Source organism: Leuciscus leuciscus (genome assembly GCF_965113295.1).
Source record: "Leuciscus leuciscus genome assembly, chromosome: 1".
Lineage (NCBI taxonomy): Eukaryota > Metazoa > Chordata > Actinopteri > Cypriniformes > Leuciscidae > Leuciscus > Leuciscus leuciscus.
The window spans coordinates 33,759,887-33,773,920 of NC_138725.1; the positions used below are offsets into that span (position 1 = coordinate 33,759,887).

A 14,034-nucleotide genomic window follows, 5' to 3' on the forward strand; every position below is an offset into this window, starting at 1 on the left:
TAGCTGTACCAAGAGAAATCTGAATCATTCCCTTCCGAAACTTGCAGAGACGGAGAGTGTGAGTAGGAGGTGTCTATGAGCTAGAAGCAGGAGAAACTTTTGCTAAGTATTCTGATTAATTACTTTGTCATTTTGCCTCCACGTCCCCCCGATTGGGCGCAAGCTTCTCCTCCTGTCCATACGGTAATCTCTCTACTGTGCGACAGAGAGTCGCGTGTTATGACGCAATCGTTAGCTTACTTTTACAAAAACTGCTTCTACGGGGCCATAACGTAAGATACAAGGTAATGGAGCCTTTTATACATTTTCGTGTTTCTTTAGAAATAAATAATGGACAAATGGAGTCTTTAAACGCCTCAGATGTAAAGTTATTTGCTGTCAAAGTGACGCCAAAATGAATGGGAGTCAATGGGATGCTAACAGCAGGTGATGGTCCGCTAGCCAATGGCGGCGCCCAGGGAAACTTCAAAATAATATGAAACCCTGCCCCCCTGCCTCCGATGTGTACTAGGCCTACTGCTGTTTTGACTTACTGTGACCCTGGACCACAAAACCAGTCTTAGGCTATGCGTATTTTTTCTTAAAATTGAGATTTATATATCATCTGAAAGCTGAATACAAAATCTTCCCATTGATGTATGGTTTGTTAGGATAGGACAATATTTGGCCGAGATACAACTATTTGAAAATCTGGAATATGAGGGTACAGAAAAATCGAAACCTTAAGAAAATCGCCTTTAAAGTTGTCCATTTCTATTGGCGATAGTGCTGCATCCATTCACAAAAATAAATGTTTTATATATTTATTTATTTACTCATTCTCTTTTGTGTTTTGTGCTCTTTCATGTTTTGCGCTATGGTCAAAAACTTTGCATCTGTTAGTTTTCAATGCATTTCGTTTCAATGTATTGCGTTTGTTAAAAACACCAATCACTATGTTTATTGGTTGAGTTGATGACCGTTTGGACGAATCTGGGCATGGGGGTGGGACTAAGCATCAACTATCGTTCCTGTTTGGCTCAGAGAAAGAAACCACATGTTTTTCCTTGACGAATCACTGCTGCAGATTTTGATGACGCAATCACCGGCACTACGGAGCCACTGAATGACCAATACGGACAACCGTGGTAACACGGGAAAGCTGAGAATCTCATGTTTACGGTGCATTTTAAAGCATACGGATTGGATTAGTGAATCAAAAGTTATTAAACATTTTAGAACGTTAGTTATTTTATGCCGCCGGCGGCTGTATCGGTCTTTGAGGGTTAAACAACAGGAGTATAAAAGACTGATGAACTCATTGCCTCTTGGGATACTGATACTGAAGCCCAGAGCTGAGGACAAGAAACCCCAAGCAGAAGATACGAAGCCCAGAGCTTACTACACTTTTTATTCAAAACGTGATTATTGTATTTTATACTTAAACGATGAAGTTTTATTTGCCTTTATATTTTTGTTTATTATAAAAAGAAAAGTAACCAATTAAAAGAAATTTAATTGATTACAAAATCTGCCTACTGAGACTTAGATTTATGATGCTGGAAGACTTTTAATGAGAACATACCACAGAGGAGTCTTCTGACCAAATTGTAAGTAGCCTACCTTTTGAATGCTTATGGTTTAGGTCAGATTTGACTTTCTTTACCTTACCTGAGAATAATAAATAAATAGGTAAAAGGTGTTAAGAGTAAAGTACACACCGTAAAACAATGTTTTCACCTCATTTAAATCTCCTGTAAATTGACACTTAAAGCTAATTTTATTGGTGTCAAAAGACTGAGGATAATTGTTGGTTTCATAGACTGTAAAAAAATATGGACGACACCCCTTCGCTCTCTTCCATTGGTGAGAAGTGAAGCCGCCAGTGTCCCGATATTGCGCTGACATCTTGGAACTTGAGTCTGCGCAGTAGCGATCTCGGGACCAGACCTGCGCAGTAGTGAGCAGGAAGTAAAGCCGCGAAATCAAGGCCCCGCCCTCACTCTCGGTGTGAAATAATTAATTATAGAAATTTAGATATTAAGTTTAAAGCTCCAATCTCCTCAGTCCTCCGAAGATCCCGAAAGTCTGTTGGTGCTTCAGTGACTACTTCGCTCAGAGAACCTGTCAACCACAGCTGTCAATCATGACGTCACATCACCGTTTTTATAGCATCAAATAACTAACTAAAAACAAACTTATTTTAAAAACGAACACTTGAATTTACATCAGCGTGATAAAAAAACTACAGTAAATGACAGAAACCACCTTCGGAAAAAAGATATTAAGTGTAATTAAATTGTTTAGTTGGTCTCAAGTCCCGTTGAATAACACAGGGAGGCGGGGCTTATGACCTATTCTAGGACCAGTCACCGGGGGGCGATTGAGACGTTTTGGCTTCACTTTTCAGGGCTTGTGCGGCACGCTTGGTTGGTTTCTATATAGAGATACAGACATAAATGCTTAGATATGTCATTTAGTATTAAAACAAACTCAGTAACTGATAACTTTGATTTTCAGCTCCTCCTACAGTGAAATTCATCATCAGTGAAGCCCCTCCCACATCAATCACATCATCAGTGAAGCTCCTCCCACAGCAATCACATCATCAGTGAAGCTCCTCCTACTGTAATTCTCCTATAAATGCTGGAATATTCCCATCAGTCTACAAGTGAAGACGAGCATCAGGAAGAGCTGAAATCTGCAAAGACTGAGTTTATTAAAGAGGACAGTGAGAACATGAGTGATCCAGAACCCTGCAGAATGAAACACACTGAAGATCCTGAAGAACAAAGAGGTTGGTGTTTATTCTTCATTCATTCATGATGCTGAAGAACATTCATGGTAGAAACATTCAAGCACTTCTTGACATTTAGATAAACGGGTAAACTATGAAATAGAAGAATATTTTCTTTCTTGTTAGTTAACCACAAATGGTCAGTAAAGGGAGGTTTGAGGAACTGTTATATTGATTGTCAACATCAGGTCCAACTAAATATTTTAATGTTTTATTTTACATTTATAACTGGCTCACATTTTTTGCAACCATGTTACCAAACATTTTGACATTTCTCAATATAGTTTGCTGAGTATTGCCACGATTCGATATCGATTGTTTTGGATATACTATATTAGATAAAGTACATGGCAAATGTTCTCAAGGAAAGAAAATCTCTCAAATAATGCTGTAAACTACACATGGGAGTCAGTTTGTACTACATTAATATAATATTGAAGGTTAAAATTTACTGATGTGTATACAAACACTTAAATTACATTCAAGGATGTTTTTAAAAAATAATAATAATAAAGTTATACTAACTTTACAATTACATAATCATATTTCTATGGTGGCTGTCAAAAAAACTGTTTACTGATTTTATTCAAACATGCATCAAATATTGAACATTGAAAATTATAATGAATATGTAATGTGGTGCATATAATTATCAAAATGCTCCTCTCTAGAATAATTTTTTCTAGCTGAATAACGAGTTATGGTCACTGAATATGGGTTTTCTTTTTTGTATGATTTATTTATGTTTATGATACATACAGGGTGAAAAGAAAATAAGTAAACAACCAAACAAATAAATAAACAGGTATAAGTCAAGTCACCTTCATTTATATAGCGCTTTTAACAATATAGATTGTTTCAAAGCCGCTTTACAGTGATAATAGGAAATTAAAGTGCCAGAGATTGTTTTTGCTTTTGCTAAAATTAATTCTGCTACAATTAATTCTGAAAGCTGATCTAAATATTTTATACATGTATACACAATTATAACTTTTCATGATTAATTATATATTTCCCTTTTTGAGCTATTTTGCTGGCGTTTTGTGTGTCTCACTGATGGGTAGTAACGAAGTACATTTACTTCGTTACATTTACTTGAGTATTTTTTTGGAAAAATTGTAGATTTGAATGTGGGTACTTTTACTTTAACTCGAGTACATTTCTAATGAAAAAAATGTAGCCTACTTTTACTTCGTTACGTTGGGCAACGTTCCTCTCTTAACTTTATTTTAATGCAATATGTGTTGTTATGCGTTTATTCCAAGCGCACTGTATCTTTTTTCTGGGCTTGAGCGATGCTCAATTCACAAATGAATCACTCTTTTGAGTCGATTCTGTTCAAAGACTTCATGAAACAAGTCGGCAGATCTGTCTAAATCGGTTCGCGAATCAGAATGATCTGTTCAGTTTACTACCGTCTGTAAGCTGTGTCCCAAAGTGAAGGCTGCATCCTCCGAAGGCCGTATTTGAAGGCCGGATGGCCGTATTTGAAGGCCGATTGCGTCACCGCGGCGCGACGAAGGACGTCCCAATTCAAAGGCTGCATCCTTGGAAGGTCGCATTTGAAGGCCGATTGCGTCACCGCGGCTCGATGAAGGCTGTCCCAATTCAGTTCTGCATCCTCCGAAGTCCGTATTTGAAGGCCGGTTGCGTCATCGCGCCGCGACGAAGGCTTCCCTGATTCAAAAGCGACGCCAAATGCACCCTTCGTTTCCCCGTGAAAAGAAGGATACATAAATGGACACTTAGCGACCTATTCTACCCCATAAGTCATTGCGCGCCGTTGACGACAGCATTTATTTACTTATTTTTAAAGGCGGCCGAGACTAGAGATCGGTGGTGGACAGCAAATTCACATTTAAATGTAAGTATTATGTTTTAATTTACTCAAATAGCTAGCGAAACCAGAGTTAAATTTCTTATAAACTTCTTCTTAACTCCTTCGTCACCATTGCGTGGCTACATTTATCATGTAGTTTTAGGCAAAACTTGTGGTAATAACGTTATTAGTTTAACGACCTATTTGTAGTATTTGCACTTGTGTATTATAAGAAATGTCACTCACCCAATAAAGCCCAAAACAATAAGGAAAGCAGTAGATAAGGCAATGGGGTTTCACTTTTATGTGTTTTTGTAGTGCTGTCATGCTATTTGGTTTTAACCAAATTTTAGTATACAGAAATATGATTTCTTAAGTATTTTGTATGCATGTCTTGATGTGTCATATTTTGCAGTGTTAACAATGCACTTAAGATTGCTCCTCTGTGTTAAGTACCCTTTTCTGCTTTTTTAGAACAATTCAGGAAAAAATGGGTTTATATATATATATATATATATATATATATGAAGAGTTCAGATGCAAAAGCCTCTAAATGCCATCTGAAATTTTCTTATAGAATGATCATTTTTATCAAGCTTGTGTATTTAAGTTCAGTAATTTCACTTAAATGACAATTAATAGGTAATCTTCATTGCCATTTAAGTGAAATTATTGAATTTAAATATACGAGCTTGATAAAAATGATCATTCTATACGAAAATTTCAGATGGCATTTAGAGGCTTTTGCATCTGAACTCTTCATATATATATATATATATATATATATATATATATATATATATATATATGAAAAGTAATACACACATCTTTGCTGAAATGTATTGTTCTGTTGTTGTTAACAAGCCATGGTTCATTTGCTCTGCCTTTAGGATTGCAAGTGTCCTGGGACAGGAGTGTGAGTGGGAAACCCACTGCTGAAACTTGGCCCTGGTTTGTCCTCATGGATGAGGTTTTGGGACAGAGGCAATGCACCAACCCCCCTGTCTTCATCGCCTCAATCCCTGAGGACACACCAGGGCCGAGTTCAGTAGTGGGTGCCCACGGTGTGGAGGAGCCAGGGGCAGCAGCACCAGCACCACCAGTAGCACCAGCAGGAGCACCAGCACGAAGGCGGCGAGACAGGACGGGTTTTTGAACTTGATCAGAGAAGAAATGCAACTACAGAGGGAGGCAGAGGCGAGGAGTGCACAGGAAAGAAGGGAGAGGATGGACAGGCTGTTTTCTCTTCTTGAGAGAATGATTGAAAAATGTTCTACATATTCTTGTTTAACTTTTTTCACTTTTATTTTTTTAAAGAAAAATTATGTACATTTATTTTTATGCTACTTTAATTGTGTAAATAAAAGAGAATGAATTGTTCTGGACATTGTTTATTTTTGTAATGACAGTAATACTTTCTGCATGAAACAAATTCTATACCTTTTAATTTTTTCAAATAAAATTGGTAAATGAAAATCATTTGTTCTATAGGCTACATTAAAGCACTTTTTCCAACTATTTACAAAATACGTTAAACATATCAAAATCAACATAAACATTTAATTTTACAATACTTAAATAAGAAAAAAATGATGTAGACTCTATTGAGCTGAGCTGCTGGACCGGGATGGGCTGCCCCTGGTAAGGCCTCCTGCTGGTGGGACATCATCTGGGATTGTCTCCAGAGCGTTTGAGTGCATATTTCCACTATCCACTAAGTTGTCAACCAACAGGTTTGCAGGGCTGATTCAATCGACGGCTTTCTGAAAAAAGTACTTTTAATAACTACTGCATTTATATTAGGCTACTACTGCATTACTGCGTATATGTTGCATTTTACTTCTGTATATTTTCAATATACAGTAATATCTGGTTGTTACATTATATAGCTACTTTTGTGTAGTTTAATGTAATCATATTGTGATGTGAGGAAAAAAGTACTTCAGTAGGTTACTTCACATTTGTAAGTGAATACTTAACGAAATATGCAGTTCCGAAAATTAAAGTAACAAAATTAGTCACAATATTAACAAATTGTTGCTCACTACAGCAGCGTCCCATATCAAAGGGCGCATCTGACGCGCTCGGACCGGTCTAGCCTACGAAGGACTGTTCTTGTCGCCTGGCAACTGTGACAGCTGCCAATGACGAGCGCGAGAAATACTGGACTTTTTATATTCAATTGGGTTTTGTATTCAAACAGGGCTAAACCGAAAATACATGACCTGGCAGCGCCGGGGCTAAAACATCCTCACCATGTCCTCAAGTAAAATATAAAACATAAAAATGAATGACAATAGCCAATTCTGGCTCCATAGCTGTTTACTGTATCAAAATGAATGATCAGGATAGTAGCTGTCCTCTCGCACCCCAGATAGCAACATTGTTTCGGCCCGGATCCGGCCCACATCTGGCACTTGTGGAATGCGGATCTGGCCCACATGCAGCGTGGAATGACGACCCTTGGGTGGCCCACTCCTATTTGCCAGATCTGGGCCACAAGCAGGCCATAGCAATGCCACATGTCAGCCAAGAGCAAAGAAATAAACCAGAACTGGACCTTATCTGAGCCACAAAATCTGTGTATATTAAATATGGAGTCATCTCAGCCTTAATAAGCCTGTTAACAAGCAGAATCACTGAAGGAAAGAAGAGAACAGAAAAAGAGACGAGCAGAAACACAAGAACTACAACTGACTTCAGACACAGTCTTAGATGAAATCAACTGAAGAGAAAAGAAGACATTAAATCTGTGAAGATCTCAGCAGAGGAGGATTAAACAACTCCACAAACAGCATTACCAGCTTCACTTATTACTAACCAGACTGACTTTATTTCTGTCAGACGTCTACAAAAGTTTTATTGAGAATTAATGGGTTTAACTCTAATGTGTTTCATTTAAAGTCACCATAAGAGTGACTAGTGTTTCCATTAGTTGGGCTCTTGACTCTTAATATATCTTATATCTCATTTGGCTGCTGTGACAGTGTGTTTGTTAAACACATTTGCAGTAGCAAAGAAAGCTAAAGTGAAACGAGATCAGATGATGGTTACCTGTTGATGATTTTATAATCATCATGAAATAACCTTTTTCACTGATGTCTTTGGAATGTAACAATTGTGTTGATCCATTAATAATGTCACATCACAAACTCTGTGTTTCTGCAGCATGAGATTCAACAATATAATATCAATAAGTTAGAAGACTTTATCAAACATGAGCACGAAAAAGTCAGTTTAATATGATGCACACAGACATCAACAATCAGCGTATGAATCTCAACAATGGTGACAATCAAAAGTACTTTGCTGCAATGCATGCTGGGTACCAGCATAGTAAAAAACTCCCAGCATGCATTGCAACATGAATAAATTATGCAGCTGAATTGTCCTATAATTTTGTTTGCTTCTAAATATTTGCTTTTATTTTTTGCTGTTGTTTTTGTTGTGAATTAGTAGCTTTTCAGTGATGTGAATTATTTTTATCTAAATATTTGTGATTGTCACCATTGTTGAGATTCATACGCTGATTGTTGATATCTGTGTGTGTCAGCATAAGTTAAATTTTTTATCTCATGTTTGTTAAAAGCTTTAAACTGACAGTTATAATATTGCTAGATCTCATGCTGCAGAAACACAGGATTTGTGATGTGAAAATATTAATGGATCAACACAATTGTTAGATTCCAAAGACATCAGTGAAAGGTTATTTCATGATGATTATAAAATCATCAACAGGTAACCATCATCACCTGATCTCATTTCACTTTAGCTTTCTTTGCTGCTGTAAATGTGTTTGACAAACACACTGTCACAGCGGCCAAAAAAGTCAAGAGTTAAGATATACTAAGAGTTAAGAGCCCAACTAATGGAAACACTAGTCACTCTTATGGTGACTTCAAATGAAACAGAGTTAAACCTCTGTTAATTCTCAATAAAAACTTCTGTAGACGTCTGACAGAAATAAAGTCAGTCTGGTTAGTAATAAGTGAAGCTGGTAATGCTGTTTGTGGAGTTGTTTAATCCTCCTCTGCTGAGATCTTCACAGATTTAATGTCTTCTTTTCTCTTCAGTCGATTTCATCCAAGACTGTGGCTGAAGTCAGTTATAGTTCTTGTGTTTCTGCTCGTCTCTTTTTCTGTTCTCTTCTTTTTTTCAGTGATTCTGCTTGTTAACAGGCTTATTAAGGCTGAGATTACTCCATATTTAATATACACAGATTTTGTGGCTCAGATAAGGTCCAGTTCTGGTTTATTTCTTTGCTCTTGGCTGAGATGTGGCATTGCTATGGCCTGCTTGTGGCCCAGATCTGGCCAACAGGAGTGGGCCACCCAAGGGCCGTCATTCCACGCTGCATGTGGGCCAGATCCGCATTCCACAAGTGCCAGATGTGGGCCGGATCCGGGCCGAAACAATGTTGCTATCTGGGTTTTCTCTTATCTCTGAAAATATCTTGGCAAAATTCCCTTGTTTAGTGCAGAAAAACAGCGATTTATAGTGTCAAGCTGAAAATACTCTCTTTCTCTAATGCATTCTATGCGACCATTTTATCTAATGCCCGGCAGAGGTGAAAAAAACAAACAATCGCCGTATATCCCATACACCTGTCCGTCTCTAACACTACAAAGATAGTTTAACCACATAACATGTACAGTGAATGTGTATTAGTGCGCATTTCGCGCCAATCCTGTTTAAACTATAACGTCACGCAGTTTTGTAACAATCGCGAGATGGAGGACAAGCGTCCCGACGGTGACCGTTAATTAAACCTGTTTTTCTCAAAATTCCGTTCCAGAAAATCATAGCGATCGGCCGACTTCAGATAAACATAACTTTTGCTACCAACAAGCTATGATAAAAATAAAAACAGATTTGGAAAGGGCTTGATACCAGCTTCCATATGATATCAAAACCTGTAATAGGTAAAATTTCACCATGTGGTGGGTTTTCCCAGATCGCATCACATATATATATATATATATATATGTATATATATATGTGTGTGTGTGTATGCATATATATATGTGTATGTATATATATGTATATATTTATACACAAATATTTTATATACATTTTTTGGGGGGTTTTTTCCACAAATTGTGCTTGCAAATTGTATAATATCCCAGGTAAACATGTCTAGTAATTGTGCAGTTAATTCTCATACTGTATTTTCACTTTTGGAATATTTATCCTCTCCCCAAATTTGTTACTAATAAAACACAATACAAATTATTTAAAGAAAAAAATTATATTTACCTTTTAATAGTTTGTTTACATCTACCTTGTAAATATATATTTTTTATTAAAAAGGTTACAATTACAACAACAATTCAAGTGTAATCTTACAGTATATTCTACAGTAAAAACTGTACCCAAATCTAGTCAACAAAATGTTGTCTTTCATATTTCGCCTGACTGTAACGTTGTTCTTATGAAATATTAGGGCATATAAATGTTAATTTGCAGTTTAATACGTTGCTTATACAAATAGCCTACATTTTATTTCAACATATTTCAGTCGATTTTTACTCATCTCAGTATAGCAATACAGTTTGCTAAAACATCATCATTCATTCACACACACGCGATTTAAATTTAAACTGTCTTTTGCGAGCTGTGGTAAACAGCGCGCATCTCTGCCGTTCATTCATTCATAAACAGAAACCCGATTCACGTGAGAAGGGAAAAAAACTTACTAGGCTACTGTATTCCTCGGCTCAGTCTGATCCTTGCTCCTCGAAATACCCGCACTTCTGAGGGACATTTTCCTTTATTATTATTCCTCACAGCGCTGCGAGACGGTGTAAACAAGTAATGATCTGAATAAACTTGTGTTTTCTCGAGCTGATATGGGGGCGTTCACAGGATTGCGCCGTGGATTGCCTCAGACATTTGCCTTTGAATAGCACGCGCTCTCCGTGGGCGGGGTAACATTACATTTGAATCAGCTGTAATGAGCTCGACTGGAATCGCTCTCTTTTAATACAGATTTCACAAGATGAGAATATTTGTTTTTTATATAAATTACTTCATTTAAAAGAAGAGAATTCAAGCTTCATGCCTGTGTGTCTGTATGCCTGTTTGACTGAGTATTCGCTGAGTTATTGTTCATTTTCGGACGCGTTTCAGAATGGACTTCACTGACAGAGAGAAAGCAGAACTCGCATCATGTTTATTTTTCTTTATTTGGCAAAAAGCACAACACTTTGTTTTTATTGTGAGTATACACAAAAATAATACACATTTAACAGAATCGATTGATGTATGAAACTCCTTTGGAAAATCAAAGTCAACAGAGTATTTATGAGTTTCTTTTACACTGATAAAAAAAAAAGAGAGCTGGTATCGCCGGCGAGACCGCTGACCTCAGGGGGTTAAGAAATCCTTTATATTATATCTAAAATTCTGGATATTTATGCAGAATCACAGTTATGCTGTAAACAACAACATAAATCAAACATAAAGTTCAAATGATGATTGTCATAATATAACCAACACCATCAGATCACTTTTTTTCTTTGTTCATCTGGCAGTTATAACTCAGATACAGCAGCCAAACAAAATCTAAAGTTAATAATATTAGGGTCAAGAGCCCAACTAATGCAAACACCCATCACCATAACGGTGGCTTACAATTTGAGATTTTCTCCTTCAGTGATTCTGCTTGTTAACATCAGGTGTCTTTAATAATGATCAATCATCACTAAATTAATCACTTAAAGGGATAGTTCACTTTGAAATTAAATTTTGGTATGTTTTAGCTCACCTCAAGGGGATCCAAGATGTAGGTGTCTTTTTTTCCGTAGTAGTGTCAATTTTGATATTTTTAGGTTGTCGTGTGTGAGGAAACAATGATATCGACAGTGATACGCATGCGCGGGATACTATACTTCCTGAACAAGCGCGCACCCGAGTCCGTGTTGCTTGCACATTAACGCGAACAGCGCCACGGTTCGTGAGCAACCGAGCTCAGACCACCTCCTCCAGGTAGTCTCGGGTTCGGTACTCTAGTGCGCACCCGGGTCCGATGACAGCGTTCATATTACCGATTTTTCATGCGAACCGTGCCCTGGTCCGCACTAAACTGCCAGTGTGAAAGCGCCCTAAGAGCATGCACAGAGTCCAAATTAAAACAATTCCCCATCGTCCAAATTAAACAATTCCCCATCGTAAGTACACATTGATGGCCTAAGACACGAAACGAGCGGTTGTGTGAGAAAACGAGTCAGTATTTATATAGTTTTTACCTCTTATACACAACCACGTCAAAGCGATCTGAGGGCGCGCGCGCTTCCTGGTGTGTGACGTGTACGCAGACTGGTACATAGATGTTTACACTAGATGTCGCCTTGGCTATGGCATTCGTTCCAATCAATCAACTGTCATAGCCAAGGCGGCATCTATTGTATATATCTATGCACCAGTCTGCGTACACGTCAGTGACACACCAGAAATCTTGCGCGCCCTCAGATCACTTTGACGTGGTTGTGTAAAGAAGTTTAAACGATATAAATACTGACTCGTTTTCTCACACAAACCGCTCATTTCGTGTCTTAGGCCATCAATGTGTACTTACGATGGGGAATTGTTTTAATTTGGACTCTGTGCATGTTCTTTGAGACAGTAACCATAGACCTGCATTATATGACTGTCAGACAAGAACGTTTGACCTAAAAACATCAAAATTGAAACTACTGCGGAAAAAAAGACACCTACATCTTGGATGCCCTTGAGGTAAGCTAAAACATACCAAAATTTAATTTCAAAGTGAACTATCCCTTTAATTATCTCTGTAAGGAATATGACTTAGCTCAAATGATTATAGGGAATCAAAATTGTGAATCGGGTTGATTCATCTATATTCTTACAATATTAATAAATTATTGAAGCTGAAATTTAGACTTATTCGTATACATCAATGTTCAATTACAATGAATTATAATTCAATCATTAATATACCAAAATGTCCCTCTTTCAGATCAATTAATCAGAATAATTTTAAGGGAAATTAATGTATTAATTAAACAGTTGTTTGTCCCGCAAACTGGTCGTAAAATCAATTCCATCAACTTCTCAACAAAATTATCTCTTTCTTATAATTCGAAGAAAGCTATATTTTCTGGCCAAGAAAATTACTTTCTTGTTCTTATAAAATGTTGGTTACTTAACAGTAGCGCATTTGTAAAGCGTAACTTGATCGTCATTTCATTGACTTGTAAAATGAACACTTATACAGAGACAATCTAGGATATAATGGGTCTTTAATAATTTGACTAATAGGCTACTACATCGAACTAAGGAATACAAGTTCTACAATTTACATGAGTATGCATATAACAATACAAACAGTAAAGACAAATACAAGACTAAACGGAATAACAGATGAGAGAGGGAGAGGATGAAAGGGAGAAAGTGAAACTAAAGTTCAGGATGAGAGATCACCGAGATGCTCCCTAAAAGGGAGCCATGTGGATCTTCTCGCTGACGAAGATGGTTCGTAAAAGTGCTCATTGAAGATTTCCTGGGTCGGTCTTTTATGGAAAAGATAGGTTGACGCCTCTGTTCGCGCGAACAACCAATCACCTTCAGAGATTTCAGAGCGGGAAGAAGTTCTTTGTCTCGTCAGACAACGCCCACTCGAATTATTCATGAGGAGATGAGAGTAAGCTGTTCAGCTCCAGAAATATGAAAAGTGTAAACCAATGTACATTATTGTATTCTGCTATCGAAATCCGACTCTGTTAGATTGCGAGGTTTACAGAGATATGAAACTTGTCATATGAAGATTGTAGGAACACCTAGTTACAATCACATGCATGAATAGAAGCATTTACCAGTTCGTTCCTTCAAATAAATGTCATACACGAAGGGAATATAACCTAGGAAAACACTCAGGAGTATATGAAAAGTTACATGCTTATATTCTAAGTTTAATGTCCAAAGTTAGTGTATGTGTGTGCGTTAATGTGTGTGTTGGAATGTCTGTCACGTTGCGCTTCCCGTTATCTCTTGCAGAGAAGCTTTGGCTGCAGCTTCATGCAGGGTCATAATGTGTTATCCTCTAGAAAGAGGAGTCGGGTTACGGAATGCGATTCCACTGGAAAGACATTCTTCAACAATACATTTCAGAGCTAGACACTATGTTATAGAATAATAATTTAATGGAAAAAAAAATGGACAAAAAAACCTGACATTCAAACTATTTTGGAATTTACTGAAAACGGCCCAGCGCGACATCCGACGGGTTTTCCCAGATCGCATCACATATATATATATATATATATACAGTGGTTAAATTGGGCCGGGGCTCTCCGGGGCTCAGCCCCGGCACATAAGCCTGCTCATTTGTGTCCTGATGTGCCTGTTTACAGTCAGTTGCCTAATGGAAATTATGTCACATAAAATTTGATGAAAGTGATGCTTTGGAAAACATATTTCT

At 37.4% G+C, this 14,034-nt stretch overlaps 2 long non-coding RNA genes across 2 annotated transcripts in view; one reads left to right on the forward strand and one right to left on the reverse strand.

Annotated features, from left to right (window-relative positions):
- The window catches only part of LOC309478235, a 60,287-nt gene that overhangs the window by 2,589 nt on the left and 43,664 nt on the right, over positions 1 to 14,034 (reverse strand). The window lies entirely within an intron of this gene.
- LOC309478461 lies at positions 4,206 to 5,980 on the forward strand. Its single transcript, XR_014198992.1, has 2 exons — positions 4,206 to 4,640; positions 5,486 to 5,980. It is a non-coding gene; the product is annotated as an uncharacterized lncRNA (long non-coding RNA).